The 21,063-nt window shown below is 41.1% G+C and overlaps 1 protein-coding gene across 8 annotated transcripts in view; it reads left to right on the plus strand.

Annotated features, from left to right (window-relative positions):
* The window catches only part of lrfn1 (leucine rich repeat and fibronectin type III domain containing 1), a 196,036-nt gene that overhangs the window by 93,581 nt on the left and 81,392 nt on the right, over positions 1–21,063 (plus strand). The window contains exon 5 of one of the 8 annotated variants that reach the window (XR_005070779.1): positions 9,265–10,002. The exons of the other annotated variants lie outside the window; for them this stretch is intronic. The gene's annotated coding sequence lies outside the window, so the exon portion shown is untranslated. Of the gene's footprint in view, positions 1–9,264; positions 10,003–21,063 lie in introns of those variants that run through there. 8 annotated transcript variants of the gene reach the window in all.

The following is a 21,063-nucleotide window of genomic DNA, read 5'->3' on the forward strand; positions in this document are numbered from 1 at the left end:
TTCACAATGTATGCAGATACTGACAAAACAAAGTCACTTAAGTCACTTGAAACTAGGTAGTTAAGTTTAATACAGTTCAGGTTTTTTTTGATACAGCTTTGCCTGGATTGGGATACAGCTCTCTATAAGCTACTTTTTTAAGTATTACTTAAAGATTTCATACGGAACATTTGTGCATTATGTTACTATAAATGACCAGTTTGTAGTTAAATGGTTCAGCCCAGTTTTGTAGATATCTGCCTAGTAGTTTTGGATTTACAAAAAGATGGCAGAGTCCAGTCCAGAAAGAGTAACTAAATGGATCTTGTGCTGTCAGCAGACATACAGTAGGTCATTTTATGTTACATTTTTTGTTGTGTTGGCAATGATTTTTACTTCTGCAAGGACTGTTCGTTGGATGACAGCGGGGTCACACAAACGGATCCAACAAAACTTTAGGATGGGTATTTGCACAGAATGATGAAAAAAATCTGGTGTATTTGGGTGGTTGCGTTGGTGTTGGTTTTATCATTCTGCCTTTTAACCTTCAAAGTGTCTTTGAGTACCTTGAAAAGCGCTTTAATTATGGTTAATCAGTTATGAATGGTTTGAACTTCAGATACATGCTATGAAGTCTGATCTTCGATTCAGCTTGATTTAACTGAAGGGGACTAGCAGGCCTTGGCGGAGGTATGTGCTCTACTGAGTGCCATTCGTGTCTTCAGTGTCTATGGATACTTGGACGCGTCAAGAGGAGAGGGTGGATTCTTATAAACCCACATTCACCCATTCAAATAAGAAGATGAACAGCTTTTATCACTGTGAGAATAAAAAAAACACTTTATAGAGGGTAAAGGTTCACAGATGGAGTTTCAGTGAAAATCTCTCATTAAAATACAGAATGCCATTACTGTAAGTTATTAAATTATTGTGTGGATGACTTGAGTCTAACTAAAGGTCTTCTTTCATGTAGTGAACTGGTTGAAAGGCAGGGCCTTGCCAGTGCACACTTAGTGGCTGACATTCAGCTAATGAATCGTCATGCTGTAATATATTCATCCCCCTGCTGTTTCTGAGAACAGGTTGGATTCAACACTTTGCTGCCTGCTACACTCCTTCAGTGGATCAGTGAGTGAACAACACTAGTTACTTGGTAACAGTCACGCAACTGTTCAAAGGCATCTGGCTTAAAATGTTGCCCCTTTTCCATCAACAGCAGCGTGACAGGGTGGCCTCTCTGAGTGAAAACGAGAATCAATTGACCGGCAGGCAGAAAGGGATTTGGGGAGTTCAAGGAAGTGAAAGTAGTAGTCTGAAGTTCTCTTTCCAGTAGAACTTCACCTTCCGCAAAAGCCATTGTGGCACTTAAAGGTAGCAATGGACCCTGAAGGAATTGCACAAGAACAACAGCATCTAATGGTGGAAGCATCCTTTTCTCTGCCTTTGAATTACTCTGCCAAACCTTTCCTGTGCCTTCAGAGAATGGAAAGGGATTCTTGCAGCGTTGTGACCTCTCACCCGTAAATGCAGTGCACTTTGCCGACTCTGGTGGTTTAAAGACTTTTAGGATCTCACTGAATCGGACATATCTTTGTTGGCATTTATAGCGTTGAAGAAGAGAGTGGTCCAAAATATAGCTCATTACACGTCATTAGTCGAAAATAAAATCCAACAAATAGTGCGTGGTAGCTAGAGGAAACCACCATCTGTCACCTGATGTGTGTGTGTGTGTGTGTGTGTGTGTGTGTGTGTGCGCAGTGCAAAGAAAGAAAATTCCCAGTGCCAGCTCTCCGTCAGCCGCCGACTGAGATGTCTTTGAACTTGAGATCCAAAATAGATTTTCTTTAAGTTGCTTTAATGGGTTTGGGCTGTCACCCTATTACCACCACCACAACGCATCTGACTCTTTCTCCAACCTGCTCTCATTAAATTTAAATGTGAGATGGGCGCGTATGATTCCAAGAGGATTCATTGCAGCTTCTTTCATTGACTCTGTTGTGACACATTTCCCCCTGTCTTACTCCCCTGGTGACACTGGCTCGCATCCTCATTGTTTCTCACATTTAGCCGTGCAACCGCAAACACAGGCGACTAAAGACGTATGATGTGTCACCAACACCGGAGCTGGCATCCCGCTGATGCTGCTGCACTGATTTTAGAGATAACGTGATTTGCCGTACAGGCGACTCGATCCCTAGAGGCGGATAGCACTGTGAGGCGCTCAAGTGCAAGACACTTAACCCGGCCAGTTAATCACCCATGCTAATGATGTCTGCTGTGTGTCCATATGCTGTACATCCAGGGCCAACTATGGGCAGCTTTCATCGAAGACATTTGTACTTTGTAATCATGGTATACGTGTTGTCAGTTCAGGTATTTTATTGTCATTGATGAGTGTCGTATTTGACTGAGAGTATGTGAAATACCTGCATATTATACAGTAAGTACGGCTGTTAAATGGAAGTTACGGTGAGATTGTTTTGTCAGCTGCTATTTCTGAGGTAAAGAATGCACTTTAAAGCCCAATAATATCTCAGTGCTCCTGGATTGAGTTGTAGAATGTAGATGTAATGTTTCTTAAGACACTCATTTCTTCTGTTTGTGATTCCTTTCAGAGACACATGAAATATTCAAGGGCACTTTCGGCAGTTTAGTGTTGCAATTCCATAATGTCAAGGTAGACTTGAAAAAAAACATTATTGACCCTTTTTTTCTGCACTGTGTGCTGCAGTAACAGTTAAAAGAGCTCGCCACCCATATGAGCCTGGGTCAACTCTCCCATTTCCTGTTAGCTTACGTGTACTATGTGATAGGTGCATCAACGTTGAGAAAAGAAAACAGGTTAAGATTGAAAGAGAGATTAAAAGATGTAGCTGCAACTTGTATTTTGTCCCTAAACCTGAAGACAAACCTTGTCCGATACCTGACTCTTAGTTAGTGTTACATCAAGAGGAGTTAGCCTAATGTCACATCACCAATGTTGGCTTGTTTCTTCCTTATTTTGGTGGTAAGGTTGAAACGAATTTGGAAAGGACAGAGAGGTTGACGTAACTTTCTGATGACAGGAAGTATCTTTAGCCATAAAAGATCAAGGCTTAGCTCCTTTCCTTTGGGATTGGACTCATTTCTGACAACTCAACATTGGAATTATATCCTTCCATCACATACTGTAGTCCTTGCCTCTAGCTTCTTGAAGCCTTAGTGCCTAACTGCCAGAAAGTATCCAAATCTCCCTGGCACCTAAAATGGGACCGTCGCCATTGTATGACCTACGGACTTCGGCTTGGTCGATTGTCAAAATAGATGCAGCACTGGCCAAGATGTGCAAACATTTTGTCCCTACTAATGGTCACCCTCAAAAAACTCTAGATCCTACACTTCCCATAATGCAACCAGTAGCATCCTCTTAACTCTTTTTCATTAGACAAGCTGGTAAATGTTACATCTTTTGAACCTCAATTCCTCCGGTTTGTTGCACAGGTCTGTAGTTTCCAATCTCACATTGACTAGGCATAACCGAAAAGACATGATTTTTCTCACTTATTGTTTGACAAAGCTCCTCCACGGCAACAACTGCAGTATGATAAGTAAATTTACTTTGACAAAAACAGAGAGCCTCTTCAAATGAAGTCTTTCTAACACTAGAAAAACTGTCTTTTGCAATGGAGTTGTCTGTTGTTCCTTTCAGGGAAAGATAGGATATTAAATAAGATCATGTATTTTAAAAGCATCAAGCATTTATACAGAAATGCTGTCAGTTTTTTTTGTTGATAAAGGGATCGTGCCAAAGATTGTTGTCGATTCGAAGTTATGAAGATTTTCACCTAAGCCTGAAGAATCCTTTACTTGCCATTGGATTTAATTTCAAATGGTTTCAACAGTGTATCTCTATAAAATATAAAAAGTCTACATTGTCCTCCTTATTCATTTAAGCTTCTCTCCCAGTCTTATTTGAATTCCTTTTAACTGTCTGATCGACTCATACAATTACCATTAATCATCTCTCAAGGCCTGCCATTATGAGGGTCATATCAAACTTAATTTAATCTTCCTCTTGTCTGCTCTGTTATTCTGTGATCTGCCGAGGACTTTGACTGAATCAAGACTGCCAATGACAGGATACGTAAGACATCATGTCTTAACTTTAATTCAGATATGTAGAATCCATACAAAATATACATATTGACATATTATTGCACATATGGTAGGATCTGTATTTTCCCTTTTGTTGTTTTGTGTATTTAGAGGATTCAAATACATTCAAATTCTCAATCAACATTCGAACGCAGCCCTTTTTTTTCTGCACCTTTTCATTGTATTTAACGTCATTATTTTCTGATCATAACCATAAGCCTATAGCAAAATAATTGGTATCATACTATTTTTTTTAAACTAAATTTCAGGGGTGGCTACATAGGGCTCGTTCTGACTCGTATGATTTGAACATTTCCAATAGCTCCACAGCGTTGTGAAATCCAAAAGTCTGAAGTTATTTGAAAAGATGAGCGAAAGATGATGTAATCATTTCCCCAAATCCCATGTTTTTATCTAACAAAATATTCTGCTTTGTTGGCTTTCTGCCTTTCAAAAACAACATTTCCACTGGGTCAAAAAACTGATTGCACTCCCACTTGATGCACGCAACGGGAGGCACACACCGGTATTAACGGAGAAGTCTAGTAGCAACGTAACAGCACCATATAACCACAATAACAGAACATCTATTTCTGCTCTTAACACTTTCATACTAAATTACCTCTTATGGAAACTACAAGACAACTTTTCACCCCCCTGCCTTTCCGTTTTAGTTACAACTACTAAGAACACAGGACAAAAGGTGAGTTTTTTTCATTCATTTAGTCAATAAGGGAGAGGTGAAAGCAGATGGAAATGGTGCCAGGCTGCCAGCATGACTGGATTGTTAGTCAGTATGCATTTTCTTTTTCAGATTTTGTGTGTGCAGACTGACAAATAGCACAGTGGAACCGGAGTCTTTTGGGAACAAATCTAAAGTCAGATGGTGTCATTATTTTACAGTATATAGACTTTTCATTGTGCAGTTAAGATTTATTTAATAATGATCTGTTAATGCAAAATAGTTGTCAATTGCCAGTTTCAGTCATTATATAGGCATAGGTATGAGTGTGATTTGGCACCTCCACAGTTTGTGTAACACCACTGTAATAAATACAAATCCCAGATTTCTGTGACAGTGTTGTCTCTCTACTTCAAGACAGCATACCGTCAAAATGATTCTGAGGCTGTTATTTTAGGATGTAACAACGACGACAGTACAGAGATGTTTGCGAAAGAGGCAGTTTGGTTTGGTTATATTCATCGTATTCAACAGACAAAAAAAATTTGATGTACCACTGTATTCGAATTAAGTATTAAGTGTTGATTTTGATTATTATTATTTTTTTATTTTTTTTGTTATTTTTACGCGGACAGTGTTGTGACCACAACCATACAAGGCTTCATTTGAAAGCCTCAATGGATCCTTCAGATGTACAATTACTATGTCAGATACCCTACATCACACACACACACACACACACACACACACACACACACACACACACACACACACACACACACACACACACACACACAAACACACATTCCCTCTACTACCTCTAGCATGTTCGTAGCGCAGCCATGTTTTGATCCTCCCAGTTGTGCTCAGGATTTTCTGTGTCATATAAGTGGCAGGTAGTGATTTTTGAAAATGGCTTGCGACAATTCACCCACTGTGTACGCACACTAGTCATCCTGTATATAATTTGTTTCTTCACGCCCTCCTACGCTGTGAAACTCTCCTTAGTAGTAACATCATGTGCCTCTCCTTTTAACGGCGCTCACAAAGACCACTTAGAAAGACCGCAGTTGTCTCGTGCCATACTGCTCTCAGTTAATAGAAGATTTCCAGCAGTGTAATATGATGCCGCCAGGCCTTGACTGTGGAGCACCGGCTCAGTCTCATCCAGTGGCGTAAGCTTATATGCCAATGCCATTCAAATTAAAAAAAAAAAAAAAAACAAACAAACAAAAAAAAAAACAGGAGTGTGCAACCCAGTGTTCAACCAGTGTTGGAGAGTTATTAAGGAGCATCGCAGCTCACTGCAAAAAATATAATCTGAAAATGAGTCCAATTTGCCACAGCATTTGTTCCATCACGGCATTGTTTGGTCTCCCCCCTTTAATACGACTGAATGCCTTGCTGCCTGTTATAATAGAGGATGAAACCATTTAGAAGGTTTTACTACTGAAATGGACTTGAGAGCGCGACGACCTATGAGGTATGCTGTTATCTATAGAATAATAGTTTCCTTTTTTCAGTCGACAGGATAATACGATGATGGGAAGCTAAAGGTTAGAGCGCCAGAGGTTCAAATCCCCACACTGTCTGTGAACATGAGGGTTGAATAAGGAGCCTTTTCCTCTATTTCAGAAGCCACTGAAGGGGTATGAATGGCGGCCGGCGAGACCACTGACACTGAATATGTATCAACTACAAGGGCCCTTTTGTATCGTCTCTCCTTTGTTCTGCTGCCCTGCCTTAAGAAAGGAGCAAGAGAAAATAGAATATCTTCATCAGGCTATGGAGAGGGATGAAACAGTTTGTTGATTAAGCAATCAGCCGATCTATTTTGCTGATCGATTATGCGTTTGAGTCATTTTTCAAGCACATGAAACCAAATTTAACCTAGTTTCTGCCTCTTGAATGTGAGGATTGAAAATATTTAGCAGTTTATAAACCAAATGATTAATCGAGTAATCAAGCAAATAATCTACGGATTCATCAGTGGTGAAAATAATAATTAGCCCCAAAGCTTTGACATTTTTAGTAATAGGATTAGTATTTGTAACATTCTTTGTGGTGTAAAGACGCATTTATCAGCACTACCTGGATGAGGATGAAGGGTTTTGAGATTACCATTTGTACTTACCAGCCCAGTGGTCAGGATATGATCTTAGCTGTTTATGTTTCTTCAAATCACATTAATGTTCAAGCTATATGCTTATTAGCCACCGCAGTCACACCATTGGATATTTCTGAGGACATCTGGAGATATTTCCAGCCATTTTTTTGTGGTGACCAAAAACGGCTATTTGTCAAGGAAAGTCAAACCACCTCCCTCTGTGATCGTGGTGGCTAATTCAGGGATTTTAAGCCAAACTATGATACTTTCCTCACCCAAAGCAAGTGGTCTTTGTGTATAGACATAGCCAGAGCATAATAATTGAAAATTCAACCTAAACAAAGGGAAATTTACAACATAAAAAAATCCAGTTGTGGTTTTGCCGAAACTTACTTCCCTGAAATGTATTCTGGCAATTGGGTTTGATATTCTGTTGGGGCCTGTACATCTTTTTCTCATGCTCTAGAAAGAAAAAGGTTGAATGTTATTGTTAATGAAAAAGCAAAAACTCAATTGAAACTAGGATCTTGTAAATGAATGTGCTCCAATGTATTGCACAGAATATGTAGTATATTGTATAAGTCTCACACTGCTTTTCAGACAGGCTTTCACATCACAGCTAAGCCAATTATGCACCGAACCTCTGTCGGGTGCTGCGCCTGACAGAGTCAGGAAAAAATGCGGCACTCCAGTGGTCAAAAACAGTAAACACATTAAAGATTGAATAATCAGTATTGTGAGTTTGCACCACGGCATTGCAGAAAAAAAAAGAAAATTTCCTGCAAGCACTGCAAACTTTCCTTGGAAGGATGAATCCTGAAAAGGCACTGAAACCTCCAGTACAACACATTCATCACAGCAGAGTGTGTAGTGTATAAAATAGAGGCCCTACTGACTTGCCTTAATATAAACTGCAGCCATTCTTCTCCCAAATACCCAAGGTTTGTCGCTTTTAAAGATTTATCATAGAAAATGTATTCAGCAGTCCCGCCATTTGTCTTCTCTGATTGCCTTATTGAAAGTTTGCTTTTATTGTATCTGCTGCCTGCAAAAGTTCTTCTTTGTATGAAAGCGTTTACTGGTATCATTTTTCCCTAAATGCAAAAATATAGTCCAAGCGCGAGCCACAAAATTGGATTGTGGCAGCAGCGATTCCTTTGAAGTGTGAGGACTTCAGGGATCAGCTGTGACTTGTTGACTTGATGGATGCAGGAGCCTGCACATGTTTAGGATGCCCAGGGCCCAAATGTAGCTGCCTGTTCAGTGTATGATGTAGTTGCATCATTTATTGCAATTGCTGCTATACAATCCTCACATACTGTAGGTTTCCAGTAATATCTACTCTCATGGCCATTAAGTGCTTAGTGCCATTACAATGCAGTGTGAGTAACTGTGCAAAATCACGTATGTTTGATATATTGTCACATTCAAGACACTTGAGGGAACAATAGGGTGTTGTTAAAAGGGTTGTTAATGATATAAAAGCTTTTTCTTGTTCGGTAGGGTAAAGCTTGGCTGCAGTATAATGCGCTCCTCCTGACCTATTTGGACACTATAATGATGTCCCAGTGGAGATGGGAGTACAGTATAAAATGACTTAACAAGATAAAATGCCTGGACGTTATGGGGGCCTATAGAAATGGGGAACATGTGATGAAAAGCTGAATTAACAAAATAAGCTGTCTGATGATTAACTTCAGTGGGAACTTGGGCGATCGCAATGATTTTTCCTCTACTCCGTCTGATTTTTCAAAGAGAGATGTGCAGTAACGTCTTTAAAACAATACTTTTTGATGCAATGCAGCACCTTGCATTATATAACTTTAATATCAGCTACTCTGCTCCCCCCCCACAAAAAAAGGAAATCTGTGTCGCACCGTCCTTTATCTCAGGAAAGGTGTCAGCACAAGTAAGCCTTGATATATTTCAAATGCGATCATGTGCTGTCCAGTCCAGTGTAGCTATGGCCAGCCTTATCTGGTACTCGATTTTGTTGTCACTGTAAATTCGCTCTGCCTGAAACGCCTTTGGCATCAACGTTCTTACCGCTCAATCTTTTCACACCCCTGCATCTTTTTTCCCTCCTGTCTCCTTTTAGAAAAAAAAAACAAAAAAAACAATAATAAGCAGCAGGCGTCTGCTTGTTCCCCACTCATGTTCCTGCCTATTATATCACCTATGCTGTGAAAAGTTTGACTTGGAAGACACTAAACACCAACCCCCCAGTTTTTTTTCTGGGTCAAGTGCAAAATGAAATACAGTAGGACTAGTCAGGGATGCACCAGCGCTGGTTTCTATGGTAACTGCAGGGCTGTATTTAGTGCAGTTGTTTCACTGCGTCTGGCTCTCTGTTTTCAACCAGGCGAGGAGGGAAGAGTGAGGACCGTTCCCAAGGGGAGCCAACCAGAAAGTGGGGCAACATCTCCCATCACCGTCAAACAAAATCTTTCAGCTTGAGAAGGGATCATGTCACGAATTCATTACCTTGTTTCAAAGAGAGATGTTGCCGACGAAAGGTGCATATACATCAAATGTAGCCCTATACCGTCACAGTCAAAGATGTAACTTCTGTCCTTTCAAGTCAGCATTGTTTCTGCTGTGTGCTGTTGGGAACAAATGACGACTTTAATGTTGACAGTGTGTGCAGTACAATAAACCCTGACTCCTGCTGCAGGTTATACAATAATTAACAGAATAATAATGGATAAGCGGTTGCATACTTCTGCACGAAAGACACATTGAGAGGCAAGACTTTAAATTCTGATAATGGACATAAATGAAGGACAAGATTAGGGTCGATTCTAATATTGGAAATGCCTCAGATGCAGCCTAAAATGCTGGAATCAGTATCTGCGAGTACAAGATCCTCATGATTTATTCATTAGGAATGGGACCCTGCTACTTCCCAGCAGAGTCCTGTTCACCTGTATGCACCTCACAGATGTCTTTTCTTTTCTGCACAAATAGCCAATATCCATAAACAGCAAGGACATTATTTAACATTCATACAAGGTTAGTAGTATACATTTGTTAAAAACAGTGTGTATGCAATAAATAAAGGTCATTTAAAGATGTAATATGTAAGAAGTCTGCATTAAAATGTCTAAACACAGCTAGTTTTGTTTTTACTTACATTATCCCAAATTGATCCGACAAGTTCCAAACCCAGAGGGATCCAGTTTTTCTTTAACTAATGGTGCGTTTCTTTTGGTCGTCCGTCACTACTTCCAGCGTGGGGAAGACCCATGTGGCGACCTTCCTCACACAATGCTTGGCAAAAATGTTTTGGTTTTGCCCCATAAGGGAAATCCCTGGTGTCTGAAATTGTGTATTGTACATTTAAGGTGCATTTAAGTGTGTGGCATCAGCTTTATAAGTAATTCATCAGGTGCTAGACTGATACATTTGACACACAGAGAACAATTATCAACTTTTAAATGATGGTTTAACATTTCTAAATTTTATCTTTCCCCCATTTGTGTAATGCACAGGCTTATATATTATTAATTGTTAATTGTATTGGTTGTTGGTTGCACTTATATGTTACAGTTTTGTCTGTCATGAAATTCATGTTCTTATAGAAATTGAGTATGATCCTTTTGTCTCTATGTATGATAACTGAAATGAAAATATTTCAGGCGAACCCCCAAAACTCAAATGATAATGCATAGTCGTGGTCAACATTTTTGCAAAAATCAAAACTCATATTTCTGTTAGTAGAAATGGATTTACTCATTATGTTAATGAGGGCCAGAGTTTGCACACATCCAGGCATAAATATTCAGCTGCAAAAATAAATACAAATAATAATAAGACAAAAATATATATCATTGATCCACAAGATGTTCCTCAGGCGTTGGGAAGATCGAAACGTGGCCCCGGAAAAGCGATTTTAACTTATTTATTTGGAAGCTAACAGTGTGCAGACATTTTTCCTCTGAGCCCTGCAGTTTTGAGTTAATGGTCATGCGAGTATGCAGAAAATCCACTACTGCTTTAACGGTAAAGTACATAATTACATAATTACAGTGGATGTTTATATACTCCCTATATTCACTAGCGTCTGTTTTTGAACACATAATTCTCACAAAACTGACCTGGATTCTAGTATAATTATGTTTTAATTAGGTTTGACTTTTTTGGTTGTACGGAAATCAATGAAAACATTCCCTGCAAACATGTTTTTTCTCAGTGAAGAATGGCGCTCAACGGTGGAGAAAGAACTGGGTATTTAAGTGAGCAGAAGACTTGAGATGATTGAACATTTTTCACAGACACAGTACATTTTCAGGGTTGTTGATCCAAAACCATCATTTTTAATAAGCACAAAAAGTGATTCAATAGAGAGGGCTGCCCTTCTTTTAGAGACTGCCAGTGCCAGCCTCCAACATATCCTGTCAGGGTGCAAAACCACGCTGAACAGAAGTGCTACATATGGCGGCTAGACCAGGTCTTGAAGAAAGCTTCCTGAAATATACAACAATCAGCCCACAGCTGACAAACACCTCATCCAGTTCATAAGGCCTGGAGAGATCACCAGACACAGAGTTTCACAAGGCTCATCGAGACTCCTTTCTCCAGGCAGGGAGTGAAACACGATTGTTGAAGAGGAGCTGCTGCCAAGACCGGGCATCTCATCACCTCAAGCCTGCGATGCTGAAATATTGAGAGCTGGCAGCGGAGTGCAGGGAGATAGGATTGGCCACCGTCATCTACCCAATGGAAGTAGGCTGTCAGGCCGCCATCAGCATGTCAACACCACAGCCACTTCGGGACGTAGGTGTCACTGAAGCTTCAACCAAAGACTTCACAGAGGAAGCAGGGAAGGGGAGCTTTCGACTGTGGCTGAGGAGAAAGAACAGGGGACCGGGGTCCATCAAACGAGGAGGGAGGCTGCAGGGAGACATCTTTGTTCGGGGCTAAAGGAGCAAAACATCAAAGAGCCGCGGTCGGCGGTTAGAGACCCTGCAGCTGACCCCATGATGACTCGCTTCGGGCAGAAAATCCACCAGCAGCCCCACCTTTTTCAATCAAACGATTCTCTCTCTCTTTCAGAAATGATGTGGTTCAACATGAATGATAGGTAGCACATCTGGCTGGGCCGATGTTTCACATGTTCTCCGAGCCCAAACCACCGCACACAGCGGTGCCCATTTAATATTGCATAGACCTCCTGCTCATTAGAAACATGCGAGTTGGAACGAAATTCATTTGTTTCGAAACAGAAGCTCTCATTTCGGTGCCAGGTGACAGCGGGATATGAGAAAACAAGTAGAGAAAGTTCAAAGCAGGAGCACTCTGGGATGTAGTATTTAAATGAGGCTGGAGTGAAGGCACGATGAGGGAAGGTCTACAGCTGTTTGAAGTGTGACAGTTTTTCACTGCCTACTCTTTGCTTCTAGCAACTCATTTTAAGTTCAAGAGAGCCGCGTCAGACCTGAACCCGCTGCAGACACATGGGTGTTAGCTATTTGAAAACAGTATCATTAATTAAGCGTTCAAACAGCACTCACAGGAATGTAGCCAGTACATTTTTTGTTGATATATCAGCTCACAACTTGTGTAACCTTTGTTTTTTTTTTGTTTTTTTAATACCAGTTTTGTTTCAGGACTTGTTCATAACCTCGCAGCCTTCTGTTACACATTACATGCAGCTGCCGAGCGCTGCAGTTCTCACACTGATGTTTATTCTGTTCCTTAATTTGAGCAGCAAATGAATTATGTGAATTAATGGATGAATTATGGGTTCTGCCCCATAAGTGCACAAAACAAACACAATCACAAAATGTGAAATGTTCTATGAATAATGCAAAATGGAGGTACAAGGAGGGAAATGAGCCAAAAAACCCCACTAATGTACTTACATATGGAACAAAGTGTTAATGGAGAGGAAATGTTACAGACACTTGTTTCTCTTCGGAAAAACAACCGTTCACAGACATTTTTAATTCTTAATGCCAAGTAATTGATAAATCATGAACATCCCTAATTAGAACATGTGGAACAGTCTGGTAAGTTCAGAAAATGGCATGACTTACCTGTAATGCAGCATTTAAAACCAGCTGATAATACCTACATTATAAACTATTGCTTATTGTGACACGACAGCCTTCCCTCATAACACACCTCTAATCTTTCCCTCTGTTTGTGTTAGCTGCGGCTGTGAGTGCACGCATCATTTAGCGGCCAACTGTTACCTCTCGGCAAAACACACACACATAACCACTTATCTAACGCAACATAGTATCTTTAGGATCTGAACACCAACTAGATTCGCTGACTCCCTTTTGTCTTGCACACATATCGTAAATACAATATATTTACGACAGGAAGTTGTTATTACTTCGGCGTTTTGGATAAAACAAGGATATTCCTGTGCATGATGTCTTGTGTTTGATTTATAATGAGCGGAGTTGTACAGGAGTAATCTGCTTTTGATGCGCTCGGGGGCCGAGGGGAGAGCTGTAAGACTGCGAATAAAAACCACCTCCAGACTACAGAGCCGTCATTAATCAGACCCTTGGCTGGCGGTCCGACGCCTGCTGCTACGTTCCCTTCAGACCCCGTTTGGTGGATATTTGCTGATTGTCTGTAGCCGCTCTTCCTCTCCCGTCCTCTCCCATCCACTTCCTGGCTGTCATTAATTAAAAGCATGTAGCGAATTTCAACTCGCAGCTCTCTCCCTCTGAAATATGCAGACTTAATTTTCCCATCGGGCTGCTTCGACTCGTCTCTTTTCGTTGGGGAAGCTGCTTTTCTCTGTCAGCGGCAGGAGGCAACACGCCACAACACACTGCAGTTCTTTCAGTTTGACTCCTTGACAACTTCTGCGGGTTAATAAACACGGGTCCATTTTGAGTGACAATTAAGGGGACTCATTTTGCTCATTTTGTCGTCTGGTGGTCATTGTTTGAGCTGCATTCGGCACACATAGTCATCACCGGTGTTGCAGTCACTAAGCTTATGGGATGTGTGACTAACTATGCTGATATGAGCTGAATCTGACTGTGATGGTGTGCGGTGTTAGACAAGGGATGGCAAAGTGTCATTTTCAAAGTACCACCATCACCAGTGGAAAGCGGTGAAAGAGGCTACTGCTGAAGCACGCAGATTACTTTGCTATTGGAGGGAATTTGAAAGAGCCGCAGCGGAGACCAGACATGTTGTACTGTAAGCAGGCAACCGTAAAACAAACCAGAGCCCTCAATCTTTTCATGTTACCGCAAACACACCGCCGCAGTCACCCCTCGAAGATGCAGCTTGCTTTCATCAGACAACTGAAAGAGCTGCTTGTCAGAAGAGGGCTCCATTAGTGCTACACCCACACTGCTCTTTTCTCAGGCGTACTAGGTGTATCATTTATGGCTTCCGCAATTGTTTGCATTCGCGGCAGCAGCCTCCTCTGCAATCTGCAGCAGAAATTGTCAAAGATGATTGTTTCATTCCTCGTCGTCCCGGGCGTTTTAACATCGCCGTCGGAGAGCGGCGGAGAATCTTGATTCCATGGCAGACAGATGCCAACTTTCATCCCTTTTTAGTTTTCCTTCAGAGAGGCACTCTGCTGGCGGAGAACATAAAATTCAAAGTGAGCCTGAAAGCCAATCTCACGGGGATTTGACCGGCCGAATATCCAAGCCACATGTATTTACCCATTTGATCAAATACATGGATTTTTTATCAGGATTGACATTTTCTTTCCGTTTAATGAGGCTCCGTTCATAATTTGACGAAAATGATGTGGCATTCGTGTTTCAGCTGATTTCAATAGGCGTGAGGATTTCTTTAATTTTGCGCTGAAGCTCCGTGGAGAGCACCAGGCGTTCTCCCTGCTCGTGTAGATGCGGTGTTGTGGTGGGCAGGGATGTGTGCCCTCAGGTTGAGCATTAAAATCATCAAACAAAACGTACACAATGTACTCAAAGCTACCCATTCTCCTCAAGTTTGGAGGGCATTGTGCGAAAAGATGTTTATGGTCTGGTGGAAGCACTTGGATTTCAAGGGAATGCTTACGATTTATTAAGTATTGAGTCAATTCAAACTACACAGTCATTTATCAGGCATGAGAATTTACTGCAGCAGTGGCGGCGGCAGCAGCAGGTTGGGTATGAAGTAAATAAAACAACAATTCGCTCAGTATGCTGGTCAGGTAATTTCACAAGTCTGACAACTGTCTGGTTTCTGAGCTTTGCATCACTCTCATATTCTAGTTTACCTAACTTGTATCTGTAGGGCTGCAACTTACAATAACTTTCAACACTGATTAATCTGATGATCATTACCTCGGCCTATCACCTCGGGTTATACTTTCACCAGTGTTTGTTGGTTGGTTTTTCAGCAGGATTGCACAAAAGCTACTGCACCGGTTTCCATGATACTTGGATGGAGATAGGGATTTGGGCCAGAATCGACCCTATTAACATTTGGGATGGATCCAGGAATGTTTTCTCACTCTCTTCAACATTGTGAGATGGTGTTTTTTTTCCTGACATTTCTGTTATTTCATCAGGGAATAATGTGTGGATCTTGATGGGGAACAAAGATAATCTGGCGTATTTAGGGGGCTGGTATCTAAGATCAGTGATCTGTTGAGCTGAAATTATGGTTAAGATGTTATGCATGGTTTTAAATATCGAGTGATACAGTGCAGTTAAATATAAGAAGGCTTGACTGAAGCTTAAAGGGGGGCCTTTGGCAGAGATATGTGCTCTACTCAGTGCCTCATTTATTCTATAACATGTCAAAAATTGTGGGAAAAGGCTCATTATAATTTCTCAGAGCCCGAAATGATGTCTTCTAATTGCTTGTTTGGTCCAGCCAGCAGTCCGTCTTCAGTTATTATCATTACGTGCAAAGAAAAGCAACAAATCCTCTCATTTAAGAGGCTCCAACCTGCAAATGTTTGACATTTTTTGTTTGAAAAATAACTTGAGCAAAAAACACTCTATCCCCTTAACACACATAGTGAACTAATGTAAAAAATGGTTTTCAAGTTTTCTGGGCGAAATCTCTGCTTAAGATGCTCAAGAGAGAGTTGGAAATAACTTCAACAGGCTGCCATCATGATTTATAAATTGAACTCAAAGGAGCCAGTATTTTTGGTGAGAGGTCTTCTTTTTTATTTGCCTGAGTAGGCTGAAGTGAGCTGGAAGTGTCTGTCGGACAGATTCGGTGAGTAATCAGCCATTGATAAAACTTTAATTTGAATTTTTTGGGTTAAGAGTGAAATGAAGATTCCTACTGTAGGACGACCAATGCTGTGCTTATAGTATTTTACAGTAATCTAAATATCAAACACTGGTGATACAAATATCATGGCATAGTTGTAGTGAGATGTTTTTTGATATTGATTGAGACTCTTCGATTGCAAGTACAGACTGCTGCTGGCTTTAATTTGAAGATGAAAAGTATTTCTATGCGTCGTGGTAGCATTTGAATTTATGTCGACATTTTGCTCGCCGTACATGTTGAGGGATGTATTTGATTATTAACGATCTGACACGAACGATCCAGCTACCGAAAGCCTGAGCTGTTCTAATTGCAACCGGTCCAGCCTCATTCCGGGGTTCACCCTATCTACAAACTCATTTTTAGACACGCTTTCACTTCACATCACTGTATTGTTACATAACACAAAACAGACTCAGAAGACAACATGTATTTAGATGTTGCCAAGATCTCACAAAGCAATGTTTTAGTATCTTTGGCTGTATTTTCTGGTTTTTTTTTTGCTTTTTTTTTTTTTTTTTTTTTAGATAACATTCCATGTAGCTTTGAATTAATTCCTCCTCAGCCGCACCAACAATATATTGAGCGTGAAACACCCTCAGTGGACTTGAAAAGCAGCTTTGTAGTTTGTAGTTTTCACACAGACTGAATTCTGAGGTTTGCCTGGATTGACAGCGGTAACAATGGATTCAGATAAAAAGGTTCAGAGTAGAAATAATAACAAAAGGTCCAAGGAAAATTTCTCAAATGACTCCCGCAGCATGGTCCGTGTTCCGAATAGTCATATTTTCAAAATATGCAAGTTCTGTCTTTATTCTCAACCTGTCAAAAGAAGAGAGAGAACCATCCCAAGTCTCAAGTGAGTTTTCCTGAATTTAGACACACACTCTCACACACACACACACACACACACAGCCTCGGCGTGTGCTGTCAGTCTTAACGTTAGCTTATGGCTAGTGACAGTAAAGTCAGCCGGCTGTTTGAGGCTTTGTCTGGCCCGCTGCAAGAGCAACACACATAAACACAAATGCTACTGCCGTCAGACTCATATCACCGTTGATGTATACACCATTAAACAACCATCACTGCTGATGGAAATTTGTCTGATGTGTCTCGGGCACAAATGTTCTCAGACGAGGTAATGTTTAAAGTTTTATTTGTGTTAAGTTTTGTCTGACTCAAACTATCCCGGAGTAGCGACAGATGACCACGTGAAAAAAACACTGTTACCTCCTTGTGGATTTCATTGTTGAACCATTTGAGATCATATAAGTACACAACATGACAAATTATATCATGAAGGTCTTGTTGTTTTGAGCCATTTTAATGCAGAATTCCAACACATATCTTTAATAGATGACAACGAATCGATTCATTGCTGCAGCTCTGGTTGATGTATGTTGAAGTGCTTTACTCCTGTTCCTCCAAGCCATTATGAATAGATGGTGCATCACCACTATCTCATATGATGATATGATGGCATGAGTCAGCCAAAACGTTGAACTACAGTAATCGCTCTTCCATTTACAGTAAGAAACTAATGAGTTGAGGATACACAACAGGTGTACAAGTGGCTAACGTATTGATTGAGATACGGAGCCCTGAAACTCATTTTCCTTTGACATCATTGTGAGTCTGGACAAGTGTTGCAGTGATGTCACTTACTGTCGAGAAGTCAGTGACAGAGTGATAAAATGACCTTTACTGCTTCCAATTTCTGAGGTCTGAGGATTCAGTTGCAATGTGAGCAAATCCAACTTGCATTCTTGAAAATTATCTCATTGTGGTATTCCTGCACAGCTACAGCAGATAATAGCTGTAGATTATCCCGAACAGGCTGAAGGCTATATTAAAAATAAACATTTTAATGCTGTTAGTGAGCAGCTGCGTATGTGGGGATATCATGAAAACTGCTGTAGGATTTCCGAGCCGCTGCTGAACTCCACATGTTCAAGTTAAGTGTAGATTGTAAGCTCCGGGGTTAAGCCGATGTCTCTGTTAATTATTCTAACTGTCATGTTCAGGTCAGGCAGCTTGAGGCCTGTTCAGGCATCTCTTACCGGCCTGCACATACTGCAGCAGCTATTGGCTAATTGATCATTTAAAGGGCCAGCTTGCCATTTCTACATGTTTTAATTAATTCACTATGTATCACATTTACTCTGTATATCTACCAACCATTTGTTTCTTCTCCGGTTGCAGTTGGATTTCATGTCTTTCAGAACAGTGTTAAAACAACTCACAGGCACTTGACCCTTGAAGATCATATTTGTTGTTAAAGTTGTCTTAGCTTCAGTGTGACAGATTCATTAACTAAAGAATGGGTTGATTCAAGCTGCAGCCTTAGACTTGAGAGGTGAAAACATCACCATCACATCACTTACAATTATGTGTCCTCCGACGTGAAAAGCAAAAAAGTTTCTCGAGCTTTTGGGTGTCAGATGTGTTGAGAATTCCTCAAAAATAATAAATATTCCTCACAGTTCGAATTAGCGCAAGAAAACTCACCAAATTGATCCCACAGGTGGACTGTTCCGTTGTCTGTAAGTCATATAATGCACCACCTACTGTCAGGTAACGCACTTTTGAAGCATATGCACAAAAGAGCATAAACTCTCCAGGATTCAGCATCCACTGTTTGTAGTGGTAAACCTGATAATATAAAGGTTTTTACCTGACTATTCCCAGGAGCACCAGGCACCGTTTGAGTTGACTGGAAGCATCGAAGCGTTCTTTTTACTTGACTCTAAGTACATGGTGTCTCTGGAGGAGTAAGTCAGCGGAGAGAGGAGTGTGCTCTTTCTCCTTCACTGAGGAGGGAAAACAGTGGAGAACACTGACCTGTAAAAAGTGGCTGAGAAAATGCAAAGATGAAACGTGAATGTTGTAGGATTATTTTTGTCACTGGATGCACGGTCGGGCTTTTCTCTGGTTAGACATGCAGGACGATAGCTGGAGCAGTGACTTAGAAGGGACTGGTATAAAAGAAGAATGATGCAAAATGAAGGACTGCACCTTCATAAATATAAATGCATAAAACAAACATTTTTCTTATACCCGTGCAACTGTTTGTTTTGACACGGGAGATTGACAGGAACAATTAGGCCTGTTCATGCTCTCTAATTATCATCAGTGGTCAGGGCAGGATTGTAATTATTAACACCACAGCTCACCATGTCCAAAACAACGTCCATCTGTTTAATTTGCCGTATTTCACATCAGACATGCTCTTCAACTTGATAAGGATTGCTAGCGGTGGCATTGATTTACTGTATTTCTGCAAACAATGGGATGTAAATGAGAAACCAAATGCTATGTTAGTACTTTTACCCCCAAAAAATCAAACACTCATACAATAAAAGAAAGAAATCCGTGACCGTCTCTAGCCTCTAAAAAGTCCTTCCAATTATTAACTTTTTCTACCTACCTGTCTGCTACGTACCAGCCTGGACAAGTGCACAGGCAGCCAAGACATGCTTACTACATAATATCCCCTTGAAGTAGTTTTAGGTATTTAAGGTCTAGGCACCCAAAGTTACCAAAGTATTAGGTAGTCAAGTATTTGACCCTGCAGCTGGATAATTATTGGCTAGGCAGACGCTGAAGCTATATGTTCTTCTGTGAGCTAATCACGCAACAATGCCACAGAAAGTGCAGTCAGATTTCCCCATGCTACCATGCTAGCTTTACAGGGGTAAGTACTCACAACAGCCATGTCCCTTGTTTCAATATATATGATAATTCCATGTGCTTTTTCTTGGACGTGGTAACGTGGTAATGACAACAATCACGCTACACAGCCCCTGAGCTCAAATCACTGCAGCGGGGACACAATCATTTCGCTGCTAACACGGTGATGTTAGCACAAAGCACATACTTGCAGCAGTTAGCTTATTTAGACTGAAGTTACGTTCATGACGGGTGTTTTGATTTTGTTCATGTGATTACAGCAATTAACAGAGTTGTTTATTTACAGTGACTAAAAGAACTAAGAGAGTTGTTGAACTTAGCCAGCCTGCCGTTCACATACATCTCCCAGCAGGCCTGCAGGAGCTACGGGGCAATCTGTGTAGCCGGGCAGGTTTTGGAAGACAAGCTCTGAAGAGAGCCTTAAAGGGAGGTGTATGGATTTTCTGGGTTGGATATTTTCAAAGATTTGCTTGCTCCTGTTGGTTTCTCCCGACCCAGCTTTAAAGGAAGATGTGCCAACATGAAGAAGTTTCTTTCAATTAACTTGTGAATTCAGTATCCACATTTTTACAGCATCTAGAGTGAAAAGCACAAACTGTGAAGTCTCTGAATCTGTCATTTTTTTTATAATAAAGGCCAGTATCATACTCTGGTGTACATCTAACCAGCTACGTATTGAGGGCCTTGCTGAACTGTGGATTCGGCTTGGTGACAGGGGTCGTGGTAAACTCCTCTTGTCTGGGTTATCAGTCTCTGACAGCCCACTGCTCGCTGATCGCTGCTGCCGTCACAGGAGCATGCATCACACACTTGTCAAAGCGCCTCTCCTCCACCCACCCCCTTTCCGCTGAAAGTCAACACCACGGTCTCACCACACATATATTTACGTGCTCACAGACACCCTTACAAGACGTGCGCGCACATGCAGCGCACATATACAGACACCGTTCCCATTATGGTGACAAATCCTGCCTGAGCTGGCTCCCATCTGTGAGTCATAGCATGGTGTGTTGAGCAAGTCAAACTCCCCCGTCATCTGCCCTTCACAGATGGATCCGCGGGGTGTCCGAGGGGCCTTGTCTGGTGGCCGCGGTTGCACGACACTTCGGATTCAAACCTCCCGTGATCTGGACCGAGAACAGACGCATATTTCACAAGCTTTGAGGTGTGAGAGGGCGACTTTCCAACAAGGGGGTCAGGTTAATCATCTCGGCTTGACTGGGTTTAATCCATTAAACCATGAGTT

Source organism: Acanthopagrus latus, chromosome 2 (assembly GCF_904848185.1).
Source record: "Acanthopagrus latus isolate v.2019 chromosome 2, fAcaLat1.1, whole genome shotgun sequence".
NCBI classification, from domain to species: Eukaryota; Metazoa; Chordata; class Actinopteri; order Spariformes; family Sparidae; genus Acanthopagrus; species Acanthopagrus latus.